Source organism: Spodoptera frugiperda, chromosome 16, assembly GCF_023101765.2.
Source record: "Spodoptera frugiperda isolate SF20-4 chromosome 16, AGI-APGP_CSIRO_Sfru_2.0, whole genome shotgun sequence".
Lineage (NCBI taxonomy): Eukaryota > Metazoa > Arthropoda > Insecta > Lepidoptera > Noctuidae > Spodoptera > Spodoptera frugiperda.
The window spans coordinates 7,282,848-7,305,667 of NC_064227.1; the positions used below are offsets into that span (position 1 = coordinate 7,282,848).

The 22,820-nt window shown below is 38.9% G+C and overlaps 1 protein-coding gene across 7 annotated transcripts in view; it reads left to right on the top strand.

Annotated features, from left to right (window-relative positions):
• The window catches only part of LOC118280632 (trehalase), a 73,358-nt gene that overhangs the window by 9,059 nt on the left and 41,479 nt on the right, over positions 1–22,820 (top strand). For 3 of the 7 annotated variants that reach the window (XM_035600866.2, XM_035600868.2, XM_035600872.2), the window contains exon 1: positions 6,254–6,411. The exons of 1 other annotated variant lie outside the window; for it this stretch is intronic. The gene's annotated coding sequence lies outside the window, so the exon portion shown is untranslated. Of the gene's footprint in view, positions 1–6,253; positions 6,412–22,820 lie in introns of those variants that run through there. 3 more of the 7 variants (XM_035600870.2, XM_050699446.1, XM_050699447.1) reach the window with 1 other exon arrangement.

Here is a 22,820-nt window from a genome sequence, read left to right on the forward strand (position 1 = left end):
ATGATCATAATTATCTTGATATTACGCCATTTTTAATGGAAAACCCGATAAAAATAAAAAAATCACGTGTCCATACAAATGACCTGGGAACCTGTAAAAGCAGATTCCCTTTTGTCATTGTCAAAGTCGTGTAAAAACTTACTCTGCAATAAAAGTGAAAAGACCTAGTATTTGGTAGATAAAATATTTTTTCTTGATACTTAATTAATTTTTTTTTAATTTTTAAACATTGCCGCACGCTAGGGATTTTTCCTGTGTCGTGGTGGTCGTGGGTGCATTTACAAACATACAAGTTCACATACACATGAGACCCAGACCCGAAACAACAATTTGTGGATCACACAAAGAGTTGCTCCGTGCGGGAATACAAACCCGCTACATGTTACGTGGCAGCAGGTTGCCCGGCCAACACCCCAACCGAGTCCTAGACGAATATATTAAAGAAGAATATACACATACACGAACATAATAGGTATCGGCAGAGTTCTAGATTCCACTATTTTAAGACCTGACGTTGGCTACTGCGGCCTATTTGTCCATAACAGTCTATTGCAACTGGTCTGCAGTCTTGCGTGCGAGGTCAATTACTTTCTAAAGGATATAGACCATAGTGCGCTTGTGGTAGCGGAGTCTAGGCGTCTAGCAGAAATACTGGTTTTGGTCTAGAACGACGTCCAGAGAAAATTGATTTATGGAGGATTTTGGATCATTCTTGTGTTAATGGATCGTTTGATTTTAGTGTCTAACCACCGTACATAGAGACATTTAATGATTACTTTACTCAGTCCTTAGAAATTGTTTTTGGTACAAATTCGTTATTAAGGAATACTTTAGGTATTCATTAAGTGACTCTGATACGGCGGTATGTCGTTGAAAGTAAAATACTTTTGGTAATATCTTTACTAGATCTATATGCCTTAATAGGTTAATATTTTCTTCTAAAGCAGTATATATCTTGTTTCTGATTACTAAAGTGCACACTTATTCACGTTTCACCATGAAAAATGTTTAGTTCTAACAATTAATAAAATAAAATATTTTGCCAAAAACCACTTAATTTGAATACTTAACATTCGATTTCTTGTTTCCATTAAATATGTGGTCAAGGAAGACCTTGAAATGTGCCATTTTAAGCGCTTTGTGAGGTGATGTCATCTAACATTCCTATTCTTTGCAACATTAATTTTACATCAGCAAAAACGTCCTTAATATGTGTGAATACATAATGATCACATATGTAACTAGTCATTAAGGATTAGTTTTCCTCCAAGCCAGCTTTGTCATGCTGGCGAGCATGAAATTGCGTATTTAACTACATTGGAAATGTCTTGGACTTTGGCTTGCAATTCTATACTTTTACTTACTAATATACAAATAAAGCTGAAGAGTTTGTTTGTTTGAACGCGCTAATCTCCGGAACTGCTGGTCCGATTTGAATAATTCTTTCTATGTTGGACAGTGCATTTATCGAGGAAGGCTGTAGTGTATAAACCGCGCTACTGTGGCTAGTTATTATTAAAAAGAAACGAGAACTGAGGAAAATCAAGAATATTACTAAGAAGGCGTAATGCTTAGAGCAGTTACAACGTCCCCAACTGCACATAAGAAGATGGTACTAAAATATGTACAAATAAAAATAAAGGGAGTTTGGAAGCGACCGGTTAAATACGACCTGCCTCAAAGACTATGTTGTTGAACCTTATTTTATTTGTACTCTGTCCCGTTTGCCGTCCCAGACATTAAACCAACCGGTCTTGGTGTTGCATAAGCCAAGAATAAGTCAAGTAAAGACAGATAGGGATACACGGTGATTTCTATATATCTTATCAAATATAACAAAAACAAAACAGCATGAAAAAGAAAAAAACAAAAACGACAAAAACTATCAAGCAAAGTACGTACTCCTTTTTAAAAGGCCGGCAACGCACCTGTGACTCCTCTGGTGTTGCGGGTGTCCATGATCGGCGCTGATTGCTTACCATCAGGTGATCCGTCTGCTCATTAAAAAAAAGTCTTATGAAAAAGAAGTTTCATAACACAATTAATTTGACACAAAAAACTAAAGGCAAGTTAAGATGACGAATCAAATTTTCCTTTCAGTATATACGTAGTACTTTACCTACAATTATTTAGGTTACTATAACAACAGAACACTCAACGACAGAGAAACATTATTCTCTTTGCCCCTAAAGTTCAAAAACTTTGAATAATACCAAGATAGCATTCAATAAACTATTCATAAATCGCTATCGCCTTCACTGTGGCTATAGTTTTTCGATAAAATGCGTGCGCCGGAGCACGTGACGTCATGGAGGCGCGATCCAACCAGCCAATCAGAAGGCACGGATTCGGAGGCTTGTCGTGTCGAACTGTCATGGCCGCCAGTTGTATGTGTGTGCGTTTGTAAGTGTATACTTAGGGGCCTGCTGTCGATAATGAGTTGAATTTATTGTTTACGCAGAATGCTCTTTGTCGTGGTCAGTTTGTTTGTAGGTAATCTTATCTTATGTCTGGGAGACAGTTCAAGGTAAAGGCTTCTTATGGAATAGGTCCCTAACCTCAATTAGGCCCAGTAGGGCTGATACCTAATCCGGAGCTGTGGACTAACCGGGGCCCGGCTCGAAAAGCTGGAGTAGGAATGCTGTTTTTAGTCAGTAAGAGTCTACCACTCCCTCTCGCTTCGCCTAAGGCTAGATGATATTCCTTTCCCCCATCAAAGAAAAACCTACAAAATATAACATAACTTTCAGGGTTTGGTAAAGTATTATTCAGTAATTCAATCACTATGCTAAACGTTATAGAGTTTGTCTTATACGTAGTTACAATTAGAATTATGAGTGTGCAACTCGTATACGGATTACCTATTATATTAGATAGCTAAAGGAGTTTGAGAGGGCCGTAGTGAAGCTCTTTAGTCCCTGTCTACCATCATTAGACAAAGGCGTGATGTATATTCTGTATATTAGAATTGAAAGACCTTGGAGCAATACAGCAAGACGACTGCTCCCACGTGTCATATAACGTTTAGATCAAAGGTTATCCTCGTGCTTAATTAGCTACAGGTTGTAGGTACTTGAGTATTGGAAGTCAACACTGTCATTTTCTTCCATCAATCTTGTAGCTACCGATAGAAATATTTCAGTACCGTTTGAGTTGACTCAGTATGAGTTTGCTTTACGGTTAACTTAATCGAAACGAGATTGGGGAGAGAAGGCGCTCTAATTGGTTGCTTTATTCGAGCTGACCAATCAGAGCGCTAATGATACAGGTGTTCTGACGATTATGATGTATTGACCTTGTGATCTAGAGCGGTTAAAGCTTTTGAAGGTCATGTGAAGGTTACAAAAAAGGATTTTGATTTAGTCTAGTCTAGCCTATGGTGAATTTTGTTTAACCAAGTTCAAGTTTTATTGTAATTGTCTTTTTATATGAAAAATTATGAATTTCAACTGAACTCAAACTCAATTTAAACCATTATTACAATAACCGCTATACTCTGAGTCATTTAATGCTTACTTAATGCAGTCCTTTAGCAATTGTTTTCGGAACAAAATGGTTACTAAGGAATAGTTCAAGTAATCATTAAATATCTCACGGACATGGCAGTTGCACTAAGATAAGTTTCGTGTCTAGTAGCTCTCTTACGGCTAGTTTCAATTAACCTATCTATCAGATTTGCACTAGAGATAGAATTTTGACACATTTTGTATGGAGCTTATGTCAAAATACTATCTCTAGTAGGCAAATCTATAGGTTATTGCTGGCCGTTAATCAGTAAGCAAATAATAGATCCTAGACCCTCCAGCTTTGTAGTCGCATTAAACTACACATAACCCATAATTGGGTCATTCCCAGTTCTTATCTCCTTAAGTATGTGATGAAACGTATTAAAGTCTTGATGAGATAAAAATACCTCTTCTTTTAATCGCACTTGGATGATGAAATCTATTTGACTATGTCGTAAGTTCCTGTACAACCAGTAAACGAATTGAGACCTTAAACTTTAAGGTGCAAAGTCTATAATACAAACTTTATTTACCTTTCTGAGATGTCATGGTTTTGAAATTAAGTTTTTATTTACCTAGGCAAGTTTTGTTATTACCAAATTGATAGGAATAAGGATTTCACGTCGGTTGGTCTAAATTTGTCTGAATTTATCAATTTTTATAATGTTAATACCGCTCTATTGTCTTATTCGTCTAAATGAGTCTGACGTGACCTTGAAGGAAAATTATTACGTGAAGAGTTAAGACTTACTCTTCTTTTTGGCAACTACGCCTTTATCAACTCCACGTATTTGTGTATTCTTTTACTGTAATTTCATCTTATCTTGCCAATGGGCCCCATTTCACAACAACCTTAAAGTATAATAATTAAGTCACGATTTGAAGATTTTGGTGTTTCAAATGTCCACGCCTTTTATAATTCCATCAGGTGATTTGTCTGTTCGTTTACTGCTCATTCCACCCAACCAGTAACCGATTCGACAAATTGAAAGTATTTTGAGTTAAGATTGTGTCGATAGATACCAAATAACTTGGAAACAGAAGATATCCCAAAATGTTAGTGGCTTTCATGTTCTGACGTCATAAAAACGTATTTGCTTTATCCAATCGTAATTTATACATTGCAATGCTTGGCACGCAGCACTGACATATTGCAGATTAGTCTTAATAAGAGTTGCATGTGCTGGATTGCGATAGATAACTAAAGAACAGTTGAATACTGGCAGACGTTTAAAATCAACATGGTGATGGAATGATTTGAACCAAATCTGGGCCACGAGCATGCATGAAAAGACTGATGACTGTTGATGAAGTGAAAGAGGTGTGTAAGAATCGTAGCAATTGGCGTTCCATTGTCTCTGCCTACCCCCATGGGAGACAGGCGTGAGGTTATGTATGTGATGATCTGAAATACCTTTCAGCAAGGTTTATTCTGATGATTCTATCTTCTCTTAATAAGCCAATTTTAAAAAAGGTTTTCAGAAACTCAATAAGCCTTCATATCGGAATAACCTGAATGTAGTTTATCTTTCAAGCTTAGAACCAATCAAGTACCAAATGTTAAAATAATGAAACAATTACCTACCATCTAATCGTACACTCATAAAACAACAATTACAAGAGGTGTCTATAAATGGAACATTATGTTTGAAATCTTGCGCACGAGTCGAGTGATCGTAAGACACTAGTCGGCCAATAAGAGAGCGGAACGAGCGACACACCAACCAATGTTGCTTACGTCATCTTACAAGTTGAGGTATCAAACTATTTGATAATTTATTAAAAGAAATAGATTGCATTGGCATTGGCTTATGTTCATTTATAGACTAGAAAGACCGTTTTTGAAATGGTCCTTAAAATCTGGTCCTTTGTTCCGAAATGCAATTGTCATGATAAGTCATTTGTTTCAAGTCGTATGTCGTGTCATTTGACACAAATGGCCTTGTGTTAATGATAGCATTTATTTATCAGTGCAAATCGCTAAAATATGGGTGTGTCTTCCGCGTTCGTTGGAATGGTTATCGTAAAACGTGATATGATATGAAATGCGAGTTATTTTTCCCCTCAAGTTTATGACTAGTACATTTTTTAAGCAGAAAAATGTAGCAAGGAAAATGAAAATTGCGAACAGAATTCAAACTTGCTAATACAGACAGTTTCAATTCATGTAGGTAGCACTAAATTGCAGCCTAATGACACGTTCTACCTATAATAGCGATCTCATTGCACATGGTATTCCTACACGTGGTTTCACGGTCACATAGGAAAAAACAATGCCTTTACAGTCTTCGTTTATTACGGAAAACTTCGCTTTGAGTATGTGATACATAGTACCTACGTTTCACAGATGCTCTTGCTCTGTAAATATTGCACAGAAGTTTAATTTTCATCATCCAAGGTAACGTTAATTGTCAGACTTCCAAAACATGCCCCAAATTACTGAATCATGAAAATTACATTCAGTATTTTGGTGTGTAGTAAAGAAAACTTAATATTTCTTGGCGTGACTCCCTGTTTTAATACTGTAGCTAATGTGTATTACATAAAGAATTTACAATGGTGACAAAACCTTCGTAGAACAAAATGCTAGTAGTTATTTTTTTCCAAAATACGAATAACTTTAATGCAAACGCAATCACCAGTGCGTCATTCAAGGTATATCTTGTTGACTGATTTGCACACACAAAAAAGTCATGTACACACACCTCACTTTCATCCAACTTGTGTATGTGTGTAAGCATGGCCGCTACGCTACACAATGCGAAAGAGTCATTCAGTTGATATCTGACCGCCACACGGTGCGGACGTCTCGGTTTCCAGGAATTTTAATTCTCGCGAAGTTTGTCGTCTCGATTATAATACAGTGGTCTGTGTTGTGTTGTGATAATTCGATCAAGTTTCTTCGGTAAGTTGAACGTTCCGTTTACACTGGTTGTATAACCGTGATCTTGATATTTCGTACTTCGTAGTCCAGAAATAACCGTTTTGGCACACCACGCCGTTCTTTACCCTTGACGTGAACTGTACGAAATTGCAGTTTTGTTTCCTTTTTCTAAAATGGGTCTATTAGAGTGGTTTGTAGAGTTAATCAGCTTAAATGGATACCTTTCATTTCCGAGTAATGCTTATAAAAATACGTGAGCATTTCAGTCTAGGTTATGCCGATTACTGAACGTTTTTCGCTTCAGCTGTATCATTTTAAATATTTGTCGACGGTCTGGGTCGATGCAATTATGTTAATTGTGTTCATAATACCGCACAGCAACCTATCTAGTGTTACCATTCACGATACCTGTTTGCGGTATTTTCTGCATTGCAAGAATTGTCTCTTGGCGATTTTCTTGGTTGTCAAGGTTAGCCAAGTCAGTGCGTTCGGTCAAACATTGTTTTCTGGCCAGTGCCATCGGACATTACTGCTGAACTTCACAATATAATAATAAAAATATGTTTCTTTTGTTTCAAACAGTAAAAATGGTGCATTTTCCTCTTTTATTTTCAAATTACACACGTTCATGTTATGTTGTTACTATTTCAAAGACTTGTAACTGTGTGTGTTGTAAGTCTGTGAGTGTTAACAGGTCATTGTGTTGCTTGTCAGTCAGGCGGCTGCCACATTATGTTTACACTTAACATGGTCCTTTTGTACGACCTTTTCTGGTCCTTTCAGTTATTCAATGAGTAGTTGTTACATCATGTGATTTTATTAAATGTTGTGACGGAGTTTCAAATCCTGGTATGTTACCATATGTTCCTTTGTAGGATGGTTTGGTTGGTCCTGTGTATTTTGCAAAAAAATTATGGGCACAATCTACAGGTTCTACTAGTCTAGTATTCTTACAATGGATCATGTATTTCAGTGCAGTGCATCTGTGTCTAACTCTATTCTTAAACAAATCTTCCGTCTTTCACATTTCAAAGTCTCTCCAAATTATATTTACTTTGTTATCACAGCGACCGTTTCACAGACATCCTTGTCAGGTTAAAGACTTGCCCTCCAAGGTCAAGCTCATCGTCTAGTCAGTCTGTCAGTTATTTGCACTTATTATATCCTTTTACGCTAAATATAGAACGGTAATTGCTTGTTAGTGAATAATTGATTAGCTCACGACGGAAAAAATGCATTAGATAAGGGAAAGTTTTGTTGCATACAGAGACTGTGTGATTGATTGAAAAGAATGGCGTGATTTTCAATACTTATTTAGTAAAAACAATTAGGTTAAATAATTTGCTTATAAATTCGAAATCTGTAATATTTCAGGTACCTATTAAGGTTCAAGATAACAATGGAGTTTCTTGCTCGTTCTTCTCCATTCGAAGCTACAATTTGGAACGAGCACCTAGCTTCACTGTCAGACAGACTGACGGACAATTCAATTTGACGTTTCAAAATTGCCTAATTTAGGATTAATTGAAATAAATGCTTTGACTTTACATTGACAATGACCACGTATTATGTACAAATGTTATCTAAGTATCTTCTTTTTGACGACTACTCCGAAAATTATAAACAAATGCAATAAATAATAATTCAAGTTAGGAACATATCATAATGTCACACACATAACAAGAGTACAATCCGCGAATTTTTTGCCCCATGTGTTCGTAATTTATATGCAGAATATTTTATATTGTCCGTACAGTTTTTACCGTCTTTTTTTTCTAAGATAATTGATCTTGTACATCCACGTGTTGTATGAATGGCACCTGTGTGTCAGATAGCATAATAATTAATCATCTTCCTTCTAGAAATTTTGTAAACACTTCCATATCGTCCGATGTAATGTCTACTAGTCTACAACATAATTATAACAACTGAGACATTTTTGTTACATAATAGGTAATTCACTATTAGACTTTATAAACGTTGGAATTCTTTGGCTTTTGTCCAGTCCAGTCATGTTATGATTTTCAAAATGGCTTGGTATTTCTGTAAATAATGAATTGATACTTGTTACTTTTAGAATATTCCGTGCCATATTCTGTAATTGATATAGTTTTATGGTTTTGGAAAATATTGACTTACAAATAAATGATACGTGGTTTTTGGTCTTTTAATAGCTTTTTCTACTACTACTTTTAACTAGTAGTAACTAGTTTGCCTAACAGGCTTATCACGTCTACTGACCATTTGTAATATAAAAGGAAAACGGCATTGTTACATATTATTCTGAGAATTGTTTTTTTTTCTGAAGAGTCTTATTATGTATTCAATAACTTAATAACAGAACCTACTATAAGTTGTTTCAGTTTTGTCGACTGGATATAAAAACCTGTACCCTTAGTTGTATTTATTACATTTTTCTCAGTGGTTTAAGAGAGAAGACTAATGAGTAACATTTTTATAGTCGATAACGCCATCACAATCTATTACATTGAAAAAATATAATTTCCTTACTTGTTACTTAACACACATATCTATAATATTCCAGAATAAGCTAATTAAAAAAATAAACAGTAAAACAGATTGAAACTTTAACAATCAGCTCACGTGTTAAGCACGTGTTTCCAGGTTATGTACGTCCATTTATCCAGCTTATCACTCGGAAACTAACTGCTTTGTACGTGTCGCCATTTTCAATAATGAATTTTTATTCCATAACGTACGTGTCCTGTCATTAGTTTCTTCAATTTCCTTGATCTTCAAGTGGAAACGTTGCTGTTATCATCAGTTCTCAGCTGATTAACACGTGATGTTGTTGTGTGAACAAGTATTGGAAGTTTTTTTAGGGTTCCGTAACCAAATGCCAAAATACCCTTATAGATTCGTCATGTCTGTCTGTCTGTCTGTCTGTCTGTCTGTCCGTCCGTATGTCACAGCCATTTATTTCCGAAACTGTTGGACCTACATGGTTGAAACTTTGTAGGTTGATGTATTTTAGTAACCGCTATTCGAATTTTGAAAAAAAAAAAAAATTAAAAATTAAATGGGGGCTTCATACATGGATCTAATTAACTATGTAAAACCAAGTAATTTTATAACTTTTATATGTCATATACTTGCTGTTACAGAACCCTTCATGGGCTAGACCGACTCGCACTTGGCCGGTTTTTTTAAATGTTGCCCCACACTTGGTTTTTTTCCTGTCGTGGGTACGTTTACAATCATACAAGTTCACATACACATCACACTACCGAAACAATAACAACTAAGGAACCGAAACAATAATTTGTGGATCACACAAAGAGTTGCTCCGTGCGGGAATCGAAATCACTACACTGTTTTAATGTGGGTATAATAAGTGTGATTTTTGTGTTTATTTGTCCTCATCAACAGCTGGATTGCGTTCACTGAGGACATTACACGGCGTCCCATGCTGTATAATACTGTACACAGACCTCATCTCCAATGTCTTTTGTTAAAATCCCCAAGCTTGATAGGCAATTTGACATGACTGAAGTCTGGTCTTATTTGAAAACTGAAATATTTTAGATCATTTTGGTTCGTTTGCTACTACCTAATGGCGAGCGTAGTTATTCTCGGATCAAAGACTTTCAAACCACGAACATTCCAAACTAGTAAATAACACTAAAAGTGAAAATCGAAAGACTATATTGTCTTGCTGACATCTAAATCTTCCTCTTTCAGCATCTACATAAATAGCAGACTAAGTGTACCTAAGGACCAATCTTAATCCACTTCCCTATTAAACTCAAACACATTATATTACATCTTCAAAGATCCATATCTATGCAAATATTGAACTAGGTTATTCAACGTATATCTAATAATTGTTTGAAGATATTAATAATGATCTATGATTCAGCTTCACCTTGGCAGCCTGAGAGTGTATCATTCCTATTAGATACATAACAGTTGTATAATACGTACTAGTCATTATATAATATGTGAAACGTGGCATGACTTATGTCTTTTCGTTTGTTTGGGTGCTGAGCCAAAATGCTGTTTCATATCTCTTTACCTGTAAAAGTTAATAACCATAACTAATTCAGGCCCATCTTAAAATCTCAAGTTAGGATAATATGATTATCATTTCAAAATTTGTTATTTTGTTAGAGTGGATAAATCTTTTTTCAACCCCAAAAAAATAACAAATACTTTAATAGAAGAAGTCAAAGTCAAAGCATTTATTTCAATTAATTCTAATTTAGGCACTTTTGAAACGTCAAATTGAATTGTCCGTCAGCCTGTCTGTCAGTAAAGCTAGGTGAAGTATAGTTTGATCCGAATATAGGGTAAAAAATATAAACTATTTAATGGTTCCACAATGACGTGACTTCAATTGTCAGCTGCGTGTCATGCATGCGCCTAGTACTCTAGTAGCCACCTGATATACACGTGATGTTCCGCTGTTGGTTGCATAAACGATACTATTACAGTATTTGTAGTAAACACTATTCTGATTTCCACTGGATCAGCGTTTCATAACGTGATTTCTTGGCTTATTCATTGACCAGATATAAAAAACACAAATACAAGTCAAGAAATTAAAAAGGACCAAGTACAAATAATTTTATAATAATCAGGACCATTTCGGATGAAAGGACCAAAAAAATTCTAACGTTTCGATCCCTAACATTAGAACTTAAAACGTGACATTTACCACGATCACAGATGAACTATCATGGCGCTTGCAACAGTGCCGAAATATCGGAAACTCATAGACATTAATAAACATGGTAAATATCCCATTTTAAGTTCTAATGTTAGTGTTAGTGACCATGTCAGTTTAAAAACTTATATGTTTCGAACCTTATATTCAATTTAATAAAAAAGGACAAATAGCTATGTGTTAATATTAATTGATTTCTGAAATAAAAAGAACTTGCTTGAAGTCTACATTCCGATACGATTTCCTAATCACCTAAGCCAGTCTCTAGCCTGCACTACATGTATCCCACATGAATATATTACTACACTTATATCATTAATATTATAATTAATTCGGTAACCAGCTCACACTCGCCATTCTCAATGTCATATTGTATTTCTAATGATATAGGCTTGGCTTATTAACTTGGGAATCGATGTATTTTGTATTATATGTTAGTCTTCCTGGTTTTGGTTATCACATGCTTTGTAAAAATTAAATATGTAGATATAATTATGAGCCTGAGTTCACACTTCATATTATAAATGTGAAACTTCGTTTGTTTGGACATTTGGGTGTTTGTTCGTAAATCACACTAAAACTACTCAATGGATTTTGATGTTTGTTGACTTAGGTGATAGGACTTATTATCCCATGAAGAAGCCGCTAGCAGAACTAGTGTATTATATTTTAAACGTATGTCTCCGAATCCTGTGTTTTAATGCTATCAAAAAAAATTGTCTAAGTACTAAATATCTCTATCAATAGGTAGGTTTTCAGTAGAATCATAATGCCTTCATTTTTGCAATGTTCCTTCATGTTTCATAAAATGTATGAACTAAAATTATCATAATTATTTAAGGCTATGTAGATGAAACTTGAGTTAACGATACACCATTCCGATTTGTTGTTTTTCAAAGCACCTGTCCTCTATAGATTTGCGGTCAGCAACCAACAAGAAACTTAATTCTTTCTGGTCCTTGGAGTCTAATTTTCACCAATCATTTTCTAGATATCAAAACAAATAGTCATGGCTGATTTAATTTGAAATCAATGATTTGCAATCAAAAGGTTAAGTGTTGTAAATCAGCTGCCGTATCAGGGTCACCGTTTGAAATTAACGCTACAATATCATGACATCTCTTAACTTCTGATCCAAGATAGGTATAGTATAAACAAAACATAATTATATTAGCTATGTCTATATTTACTCGTCCATTAAGTAATTAGCAATCTAAAGAATATTGATGACGTTTGAAGGCCGTAATATGTTTTTTTTGGACGGTGGAAAATCTTCCAATCTCTTCTCCCACCTTAGGCGAGAAGAGAGAGAGAGAGTGTTAGACTCTTACTGACTAAAAAAACACCCCGTTCCTTCGAGCCGGAGCCCCACTAAACCCGCTAGATAGCCCGCCGCTCCGGGCCTAATAAGTTAGGATCTAAATTAAGTGTAAAAATATTTTGTAATATTTGGTGCTTCTAACAGTACTATTTTGGCTTTCTTATTATACTTAACTTTTTTATGAGTAACTTGATTATCTATAGTCACTATCATTTTACTTCTTGTAAGATCAATATGTTTAGCATTCGTCTTCCCGTATGCATATACTGTGTCCACATTTAAAACGCAAAAAGAAAGTAGAATATTCAGTGATATTAGTAAAATTCTTTTCAAACAACCAATTAATAGATAGGACCTTCTAGAACATTTAGGAAGTCACGATAAAACAGTACAAATCAACCGTTCTAACTTCAAAGGATGTTAGTCATACAAGAAGTGTCTTAGTACAAACGAGTAGGTAGTTAGGTACCATACATACAGACTTAGTACACCTACCTAACGTCTTGATCCTTCCTAGATCTTCACACGGCAACTGAACAGGTTATTTCTAGATATGTCCAGTAACAATTGTGTTTTGTATTAACACGCTAGCATGTGGAAAAACACTTCGTGCAAATCTGCTGTGAAAAGTGGTCCTTATGTCCAATGTGGTCTTTTGTGTCCACATCAGGAAAATGTAAGCAAATTTGTTGTGTTAGTTGTAGTGTGTGATAATTGTTATAATTATTATAGAAATTAATCGGTAGAAGTAGTTTGTTGTGATGAAACTGATGAGTTACTCCATTAGAAAATATTACTAGCTCTAGTTTTGGAAAACAATCCTATTCTTGAAGTAACCAACAAATCAGAGTGCCGTACGCGTTCTCGTTTCGATCTCACTAAACGTAAAACAAAGTTGTACTAAGGGTACTGTTCTATTTTGTCCTGCAGCATTTTAAGGATAAATTAGGGTCTTTAAAGGCCTTAAAATTACTTTACATATTATTCTTATATTGTAAGTATCTATTCCCAGAAATCCCGCCTAATTCCATATCTCAAATCAGAGCAGTAATAAAGAGAAGCTTCCATAACACAAGTCTCGCAAATTGAACTAATTCAATCTAATTTGCTTGTTGTAACACCCACGTAGATTCTCGTATGACCAATCATTCGGACGGACATATCTTTCTATATATAGACTTCGTTATGTCACGTAAAGGCATTACACAAGTAGGTACGGACAAACAAATAAGAAAAATTGGATAGTATAGTACTTTAGCCCAGACTAGGATTTTGTCCTGTATCTTGGGTGACACTCAGACCCGAAGCAAACAATTTGTGGATCACACAAAGAGTTGATCTGTGCGGGAATCGCACCTGCTACCCGTTGTACGGCAGTCATTTGCCTAGCCACCTCGTCAACCGTGCAGTATCTTGGTCTTGGCAGGGGGCTGTGAACAATTGTGGGTTTACTTTTTGGTATGATTTGTTTTTTAACGTTGATAAGTCTGCGTTTGGCCACCAACCCGCTTACTGCCAGGACGGCGAAGCGAAGATGTGGCCGAAGATGGAGCACACAGACTTAGAAAGTACCTATTTACTCTGACCTTGAAAAGACCCGGATTGTATTTCTCAGGATAAATATGTTCGAATAATTTGTATGGTATATTTAGGAGTTTCAGTGAAATAAACAATTCTATTACTGGTTTGATTACATTATCCAATGCTTTCAATAACAGCATTTGTTCAATTTCAATTTCTGTACACAAAAATAAAAAAACATGGTGGAAATTCCCTGCAGCAATATGTTATGCATTATTTTTGAGTTCAGTCTGACGCATCGCTGTAATGGGGAAAACCAATCACATGCATTCCCATTTAAAGTAACAGGGGAGCAATGCTCAATCGTATCGAGTCATTTTGATTAATGTGCACTAATCTTTATGTAAGTGCATGAAAGCCCTGAAGACTACTTATAAATAAGAAGACTACTACTTTTAGTCTTTATTACGTCGATCAGATAAAAATAAATATATCTTCCCAATCCCCGATTCCCCAATAACCCTTAAATTCGTAACCATCAAAAGACTGGCAACGCATTTGTAACGCCTCTGGTGTTTCGGGTGTCCATAGGTGGCGGCGAGTGCTTACTATCAGGTGATTTACTATATTATACCATAAAAAAAGAATCATGATCAATTCATTAGGACCACGCCACTAAAAATTTGTCATCAAAATATCGAATATTTTATAACCGGAACAAGGAAACAAAATTGCGAGGTGATCTAGGTATGAATACTATGTCTGGAATCCATAGACAACTTATAAATGTCATATTGAAGGTTAAACATGCGAAATTAATAGGAAGTTATTGCAAAACCATGTTGTTGTTGGTAGATGTAGGGATTGATTGAATAGAAAAAAAAATAGGAACTAATTTTTGATTTGGTTTGTTTGATATGGTTTGGAAAAATAGGAAATAGTTTTGATATTGGAAATGTCAAGTCCATACTCGACAATTAGCTGACGATTGGTTATCATGCTGTACTTGTTATGTAGAGACTAGAGATGGAGGTTTAAGATGCATGAGGGTGCGTTTTCGAAACTTACCAGCGGGAAATACCAATGTGACTGTGTGTACTGACATACGGTGAAGGAAAACATTGTGAGGAAACCTGTACTTATAATTTTGAAATTGCTAATATAATGCTCAAACCTTCTCCGTATGAGAAGAAAAATTTAGTCAGCAGTGACTACTTAAGTATAGGCTGCTGATTTGATGTCATCATCATCATCATCAGCCGAGAGACGTCCACTGCTGAACAAAGGCCTCCCCCTTGGTCCTCCACGTAGAACGACAAGCCGCCACCTGCATCCACTGGCTCCCCGCCACTCTGACGATGTCGTCGGTCCACCTAGTGGGAGGTCTGCCCACGCTGCGTCTTCCGGTCCGCGGTCGCCACTCAGTCACCTTCCTGGCCCAGCGGCCATCAGTCCTCCAAGCGACGTGGCCTGCCCATTGCCACTTCAGCCTGCATATTTTGAGAGCTATGTCTGTAACTCTTGTTCTTTGGCGAATTTCCATATTTCGGATTTTGTCGCGCAAAGATACTCCGAGCATAGCTCTCTCCATCGCGCGCTGGGCGACTCTGAGCCTTTCTAAAAGGCCAGCAGTTAGGGACCATGTCTCGGTACCGTACGTCATCACTGGCAACACACACTGGTTGTACATCCTGGTCTTCAGACACTGCGGGATTTTTGACGAGAAGACTTCATGCAACTTCCCAAATGCTGCCCATCCGAGTTGGATTCTTCGAGCGACCTCTTTCTCGAAGTTGGACCTACCTAGCTGGATGATCTGACCCAGGTATGTGTAGTGGTCTACAACTTCGAGTATATCGTTCCCAACGACAACCGGTATAGGTGCAACATGGACATTTGACATGATTTTCGTCTTGTCCATGTTCATTTTAAGGCCCACCTGTTGGGAAACGGTATTGAGGTCGCTGAGCATGGTGTTCAGCTCTTCCAGCGACTCTGCCATTACGACTATGTCATCGGCGAAACGGAGATGAGTGATGTATTCGCCATTAATGTTGATGCCGCGTCCGCTCCAGTCCAAGAGCTTAAAAACGTCCTCCAGTGCGTTCGTGAACAGTTTCGGAGATATAACGTCTCCCTGTCTCACGCCCTTCCGCAACTGGATTGGCCTCGTAGTCTCTTCCTGGAGTCGGATGCGCATGGTGGCGTTGTTATACAAACACTTCAAAACCTCGATGTATCTATAGTCGATGTGACACCGCTGGAGAGACTGCAGCACCGCCCAGGTTTCGATTGAATCGAAGGCTTTCTCATAGTCCACAAACGCCAAGCATAGTGGCAAGTTATACTCCTCGGTCTTCTGTATAACCTGCCGCAGCGTATGAATGTGGTCTATGGTACTGAAACCTTTTCGGAATCCGGCTTGTTCGGGAGGCTGGAAGTCATCAAGCCTGCGTTCGAGACGGTTCGTGATGACCCTCGAAAACAGCTTATACACATGGCTCAGAAGTGAGATAGGTCTGTAGTTCTTTAGCAGACAGTTGTCGCCTTTTTTAAAGAACAGAACCACCACACTCCGTTGCCATGCTACCGGCGTGGTTCCCTCGAGTATGACGGAATTGATTTGATGTAATGAAGTATTAAAAAAAACGGAGTAACAATTGAAATTCAACAGGTTCTAGCATTAAATTCGCTATAGTTTCTTTGTAAAAAATAACAATATAGCTTAGATACGCAAATTTTTGCACACGTCAGAACTTCAGTAGAATGATATCGTCAGTTATTACGTAAGCCTTGTATTAATTACTGCAGAGGTGAACCGGGTTCACAGCACGAGTGTACCACGACTGTAACACGCTGTATAAAATGTTGCAAATATATAGAAACACGTCACAATTACATTATGTATGTGACGATGCTTCAAATACGTTTCTTTCTATACGTATTTTTACATCATTTCCCCTATAATAATGACTGTTTTACGACTTACTCACGTAATTATTGACGAGGAACTCGATTACTTTCAAGCCATGCTTGAAGCTCATATTCATGAGCAGCATTCCGCGACATATGACGCGGCGACTGTCGCACTGCTACCCCTTCCCTGATAAATGTATATTTCCTATTCATAGCAGTATAATACCCAGGAATTAAACCCTTGGCTTGACTTGTGGCCACTCGACTAACGAGGTAGTCTCTGGCAGCCTAGTTTAAAAAAGATACCCCTTTTATTGAGAAATGATTGAACCGTAGAATACATAGCTAAATGAACTCCTAGATTGTAGCATGGCTGTCTGGTCGTCGCGACAAGTGTCTACAGTGCAAAACGTTGTCGTAACCGAGCAAAATTCTATTAATCGTTAACCATGAGCGAGTCGGTTCAATGACCTCCCATTCAAAAACTCGGTCTGGCCTAGAAACACTGAACTCTACCGTAATCTAACCTGAGGTTACCTAACCACTTACTATTTTTTATCCCCCAGCCCCGTTACAAAATAGAGGGGTGTTATTTTGAAGTGTAGATATGTCTGTCATATTATAGCTCCTAAACGGATGAACCGATTTTGATTGATTTAGTTATTTTTTTGCAATGTGACTTTATCATGATCTAAGACAATATTATTATGTTTAGCTGTGTGAAGATTGGTTACAATATGTTGAGGTCTTTATGTTTTTTTTAAGTCAATGTGTTGTAGCCTACTGTTAGATGGTCTTAAAGGAGTAGGCACATTTATGATTTGCTTTACTGATGTATATAACTAGTATTGGCTCAAAATAATATGATGTTATTTAACCTCTCGTATATAAGACAACAATAGCAAACACATTGTCTCGCGTTGATCCGCGTTCCGGCACACGAAAGGTTAAAACCTTTATCAATTTAATTTAAACACTTATCTATAACCATGAAATACAATAGTCTTGAAAACGGCATTTTTAAATTCGGAAACCAAAAAGTCAATGACCGACAATTTTTTGCCATTGATGTCCATTTGCACGTTGAAAGTATGTAACTACGCGCAAGGAATTTTATCTATGGCCTAACAGTTATTTCCTAAATAATTAATACGTTTATTGAACTTGCTGCTATAAACGTTCATGCTAAAGTGATCATGAACGTAAAAAATTAAATATATTTTGTACACAATGTTTAGGTACAATGGTGGTCACATACGCCTGACCACCACTAAGTTAATGTTTGCTTGCACCTAATGAGATCCGCTTTCTAGCCCCGCCCATGACCTTGAATTGATGAATGATTTCAAAATGATCAGGCGTCCGCCACAGTACATGAAACAAAAATCAGGATTTATAATTTCTATAGCAGTTTTGGAGCTTGGAGAAAAGTAGTTCATCTCTTGCTCCTGACTATACTTAGTACTCTATTTGTATGAAATTGCCGTCAGATCTGATAGAACCACTTTTTGTTTTTAATCTAACACCAACTACCTGTATGTATAATAAAACCTGTAGCAACAGCAACATACAGAAACGCGAGCATATTGTATATTGCAAATACATAACCTCGAATGGTGAAAGTAAATTAACAGACATTACATAACCTTGGCTTTGATACCATTCGTCAATTTCACGTCTTATTTTACAAATGAACAGATATATTATATTTTTCTATATTTAGATGTAGACGGTCCTTTGATCCGCCTCTAAATTAAAAAGTTCAAGGTTTCTGCCAAAGACGTAGTAGGTAATGTTTTAATTTGTTAGGAATTTTAGTTCTATTTTTGGCTAAGTCACGCAATAGAGGTTTCTTAACAACGTTAGAACCTAATTTTGAAACCTGAGTTATATGAAATTTCTAAAGGTTTTTCAAATATTTACATGGAAGCGGGATTGGAGACATAACTTAAGTCTATTAGTACCTACTACAGTTGCTTTTGTCTACACTTTAGGAAAATACCTACCTATCTAAGTAGAAAAAGTATCAAGTATAAGTACCTATTTATTATTTTTATTTCAAAACGACCAATTATCAACAAATGAACACCAATCAATAACACTTATCCAACCAAAGTCCAGAGAGTCCAAAGTTTGCACCAATAAAAGAAAATAAGAAAAACATACATTTCCACAATAAATAAACAAACAGAAGGTTAACAGACCTTTGTACCTTTAAATGTGGAAAATCAGTATCCATAGTTCAAGAGGTCAGTGGAATTACTGTCTTGTGACGTCATTATGACAAAGCTGATAATTGAGCAAAGGTTATGTTTACTGTAAACTGACACACCCACATTGATAAGGCCAATTATCGACTAATCTTACTTTTTAATCACGTTTTCATTATTTTGTTGTTATTGAGAAGTGATAATTGATGTTGATGTTTGGATTACACTGTACTTATCTTTTTTATTATTTTATGATTGCTTATTTTTGTGTTTAGGCGAAATTTTACGAAAAAGAACTTGAAAGTTTTTTGATGTTTAAGAGAAATTACATACATACACATATACATCAACAGCCTACAAGTTATAGGCTGTTGATGTATGCTACTGGCCACAGTTGACCAAAGGCCACTTCTCGCACGGAGAAGGTTTGAGCATTAATCACCACACTTGCTCAATACTGGTTGGCAGTAATCAAAAAGATCTAACTCATATTTGCTTTCTTCAATTTATAATAATAGAAAACCACAGAAATAATGGGAAGGCTAGAAGCTAAGAATCTAACTATTGCAGAAAAATAACATTTAGTGATGTCAGTAAGTTTTATTGTACATTTTTCTCGTAACAATTTGTCAACTAAAGCCAAATTGATTTAGTAATTAGCGTAAAACTTGTAGGCCGGCAAGGCCTTCTATTTATAGATAGGAACTGTTACATAGAATAGCGTGTACAGTCTATTTTTACTATCTTAAAAAATACGTTAAAATGTAGATAATATCTGCAGAAATAATAGTAGGTTCTCAAATATTATTTGAGACCGATTAGGTAAATACATATTTGGAGGAAATAACTATGTATATCGATCTAATCTTTTAAGTTTTTTTTTTTTTTGGTGGGGGAAGTCATAGGATCATGATCCTATGACTACTCCTGCCTTAGGCGAGGCAAGAGAGATTATTAGACTCTTATTGATTAAAAAGCACTCCGTTCCTTTTTTTTTTTTTTTTTTTTGATCACGGGGGGAAACCTTCAAAGGCGCCTAGCTTTTTGGGGAGAAAGACTAGGGAGTGTGGGATTTTTACCTCACTAAAACCACCCCGGTGGCCACCCTCAACACCTGTAAGGGGCACCGGGTCCTCTTAATAGACCTGCTCCGGAGCCCCATGGTGCAACGCCTGTTACGGCACATCCCTAGGGAGACGTGTGTCTCCCATTAGCCTCGCTGTGCAAGTTACACGGCAGCACGTGACCACTGTGCTACCGTCTTCCCTGAGGTCGCTAGATGGGCACCTAGAGTCCCCACTTTAGGTACCCGCGACCCCAAAGGTCCGCCTGCAGTTGACGCAGGCGGGATTAGGCGTCAAGGCGGTTGCCACCTCGACGCCTTCTATGAGCAGGATCGGCCCTCTCACGATCCCGCTCAGCAGCCTCCTTTTGGGACATTACAGTCTCACAAAAGGAGGCCACCTCCCTCCAGTTTTCTGTATCTGCCAGCATAGCCTCTACTACTGCTGGCAGAGACAGGTCTCGCCCGATCTTGGTAACCAGGACCCGCCGCTCCGAGACCCACGCTGGGCACTCTTCGAGCGTGTGCTGTGCGGAATCCAGGTTACCTCCGCAGTGGTGGCAATTTGCCGTGGTCTCTCGCCCAATCTTGTTCAGGTGCTCACCGAAGCAGCCATGTCCGGTCAGCACCTGAGTGAGCCTGAAGGAGACGCGCTCCTCTCTTTTAAGCCAGGCCTCGAAGTGCGGCAAAATGGCTTCGACAACGCGCTTGCGTGAGATCTCTGGCTGTTGTAGCCGCTCACGCCACCGCTCGAGCGCGTGTCGCCTTTCTTGCCGCCTCAGCCTAACGAACGCCACTCCTGGTACTCTACCACCGCCGTTTTGACGGACGGAACGGATTTGGTTGTAGACCTTCGCGTCCATATCCGCCAGAATATCCAACGGCGGAAAGCGAGCCAGGAGAGTTGCCGCCTCAAAGGACACCGTTCGGTATCCTCGTGCGATCCGGATGGCCATTTTCCGCTGCAGACGATAGATTTTCGTTCTGCAACGTCGGACGCCTGACAGTCGAGCTGACCAAACAGGCGCCCCGTAAAGGACCATCGATCGCACGACACCCGCGTAGAGGCGGCGAACTTCTTCACGAGGTCCCCCAATGTTAGGCAGCAGTCTGTGCAGGGCACCCACTGCCTTCTCGACTCGGGGGACCAGGCGTTCGAAATGCTCTTCGAAGCCCCACCGACCATCCAAGGTTAGGCCTAGATACTTTATGTATCGGCCTACCTGGACTTGCGCATCTCCAACATGAACCGACGAACTGGGCGGCTCCCTGGTTCTCGGCAGCTTATGGAACCATAGTGCCTCGGTTTTGTGAGGCGCTATTTCCAAACCCAGTGCGCGGATTGAGGCCACGACTCTTGCCACCCCGAGCTCAGAAAGCCGGATGGTCTCTTCAAAGGTTTTCCCGCTGGCCATTACCAGAGTATCGTCTGCGTAACAAATGACGTGGACATCAGCGGGAAGTTCAACACGCAGGACCGCGTCGTAAGCGAGGTTCCACAGTAAAGGCCCCAATACAGATCCCTGTGGAACCCCACATGTTATCTCCTCCGCTGAACGCTACCGTCCCATCCCACATAGCGAATGTGCCGGTCGCGCAGGTAAGCCCCGACGATATTTTGCAAATAGGGAGGGATCCCATGATGAACAAGGGCCTCCCTTATTGCCTTCCAGGGTAGCGAATTAAAAGCATTGACGATGTCTAAGCTTATCGCCAACGCAACGCCACCCCGGGTTACTGCCTGATCCGACAGCGAGCGGACGCGGAGTATTGCGTCTATGGTAGAACGCTGCTGCCGGAAGCCATACTGACTCTCAGAAAGGTCGGGGCCAACTCGCGACAGGTGCCCGACGAGCCTTTCAGCAATCACTCTTTCAAAGAGCTTGGAAACCTCGTCGAGCAGGCAAATGGGACGATATGCAGAGGGAGACTCCGCGGGCCTACCCTGTTTCTTCAATAGGACCAATCCGGCTTCCTTCCAATGGGTGGGGAACACGCCTGACTGCAGGCAGCTGTCGAACAACCGCCTCAAGCGGTCCCCCAGAGCATCCAGAGCCAATACCCATACCCGACCATGAACACCGTCCGGGCCAGGTGCGGTGTTGCGAGCGCTTAATCGGCGTACGGCTCGGTCTAACTCCCCTTCAGTTACCCCCTTGTCAGAGGACCAGTCTGATCGTAAGGGCAGTGAGGGGCTGTCTCTCACTACTGGAAACAGTGTGTTTATGACCCTTTCCAGCAGGTCCAGATCCATGGTCTCCGTTAGGGGAGGAACCCATGGGCGTAGTTTACCCATCACCAGACGGTACGGTCTTCCCCAAGGATCCCTGTCCAGCCCCTCGAGGAGTTCTCTCCAGGACCGAGTCTTGGCATCTGCAATGGCACGTTGGAGTGCCATGGTTGCCTCCCTATACGCTCTATAGGCTCTGGTTACTTGCTCTTCAGTAGCACTCGGTTGTCTTCTGCGACGGGTGCGCTGGAACTGGCGTCGGTATCTAAGACAAGCAGAACGTAGTTGTGCAATGTCTTCCGACCACCAGTAGGCTGCTCCAAGACGCTGGCTGCACCTGATTCGGGGCATAGAGGCGTCACAGATTGACACCATTTTGTCCCGAAACCAGACCGCCTCCCTTTCCGGATCGGGCGAGATTCCCTGGGAAGTATCCTCAGGCCAGGCAACGACGTTGGCAGCTGCGATGAGCATATCTCGAT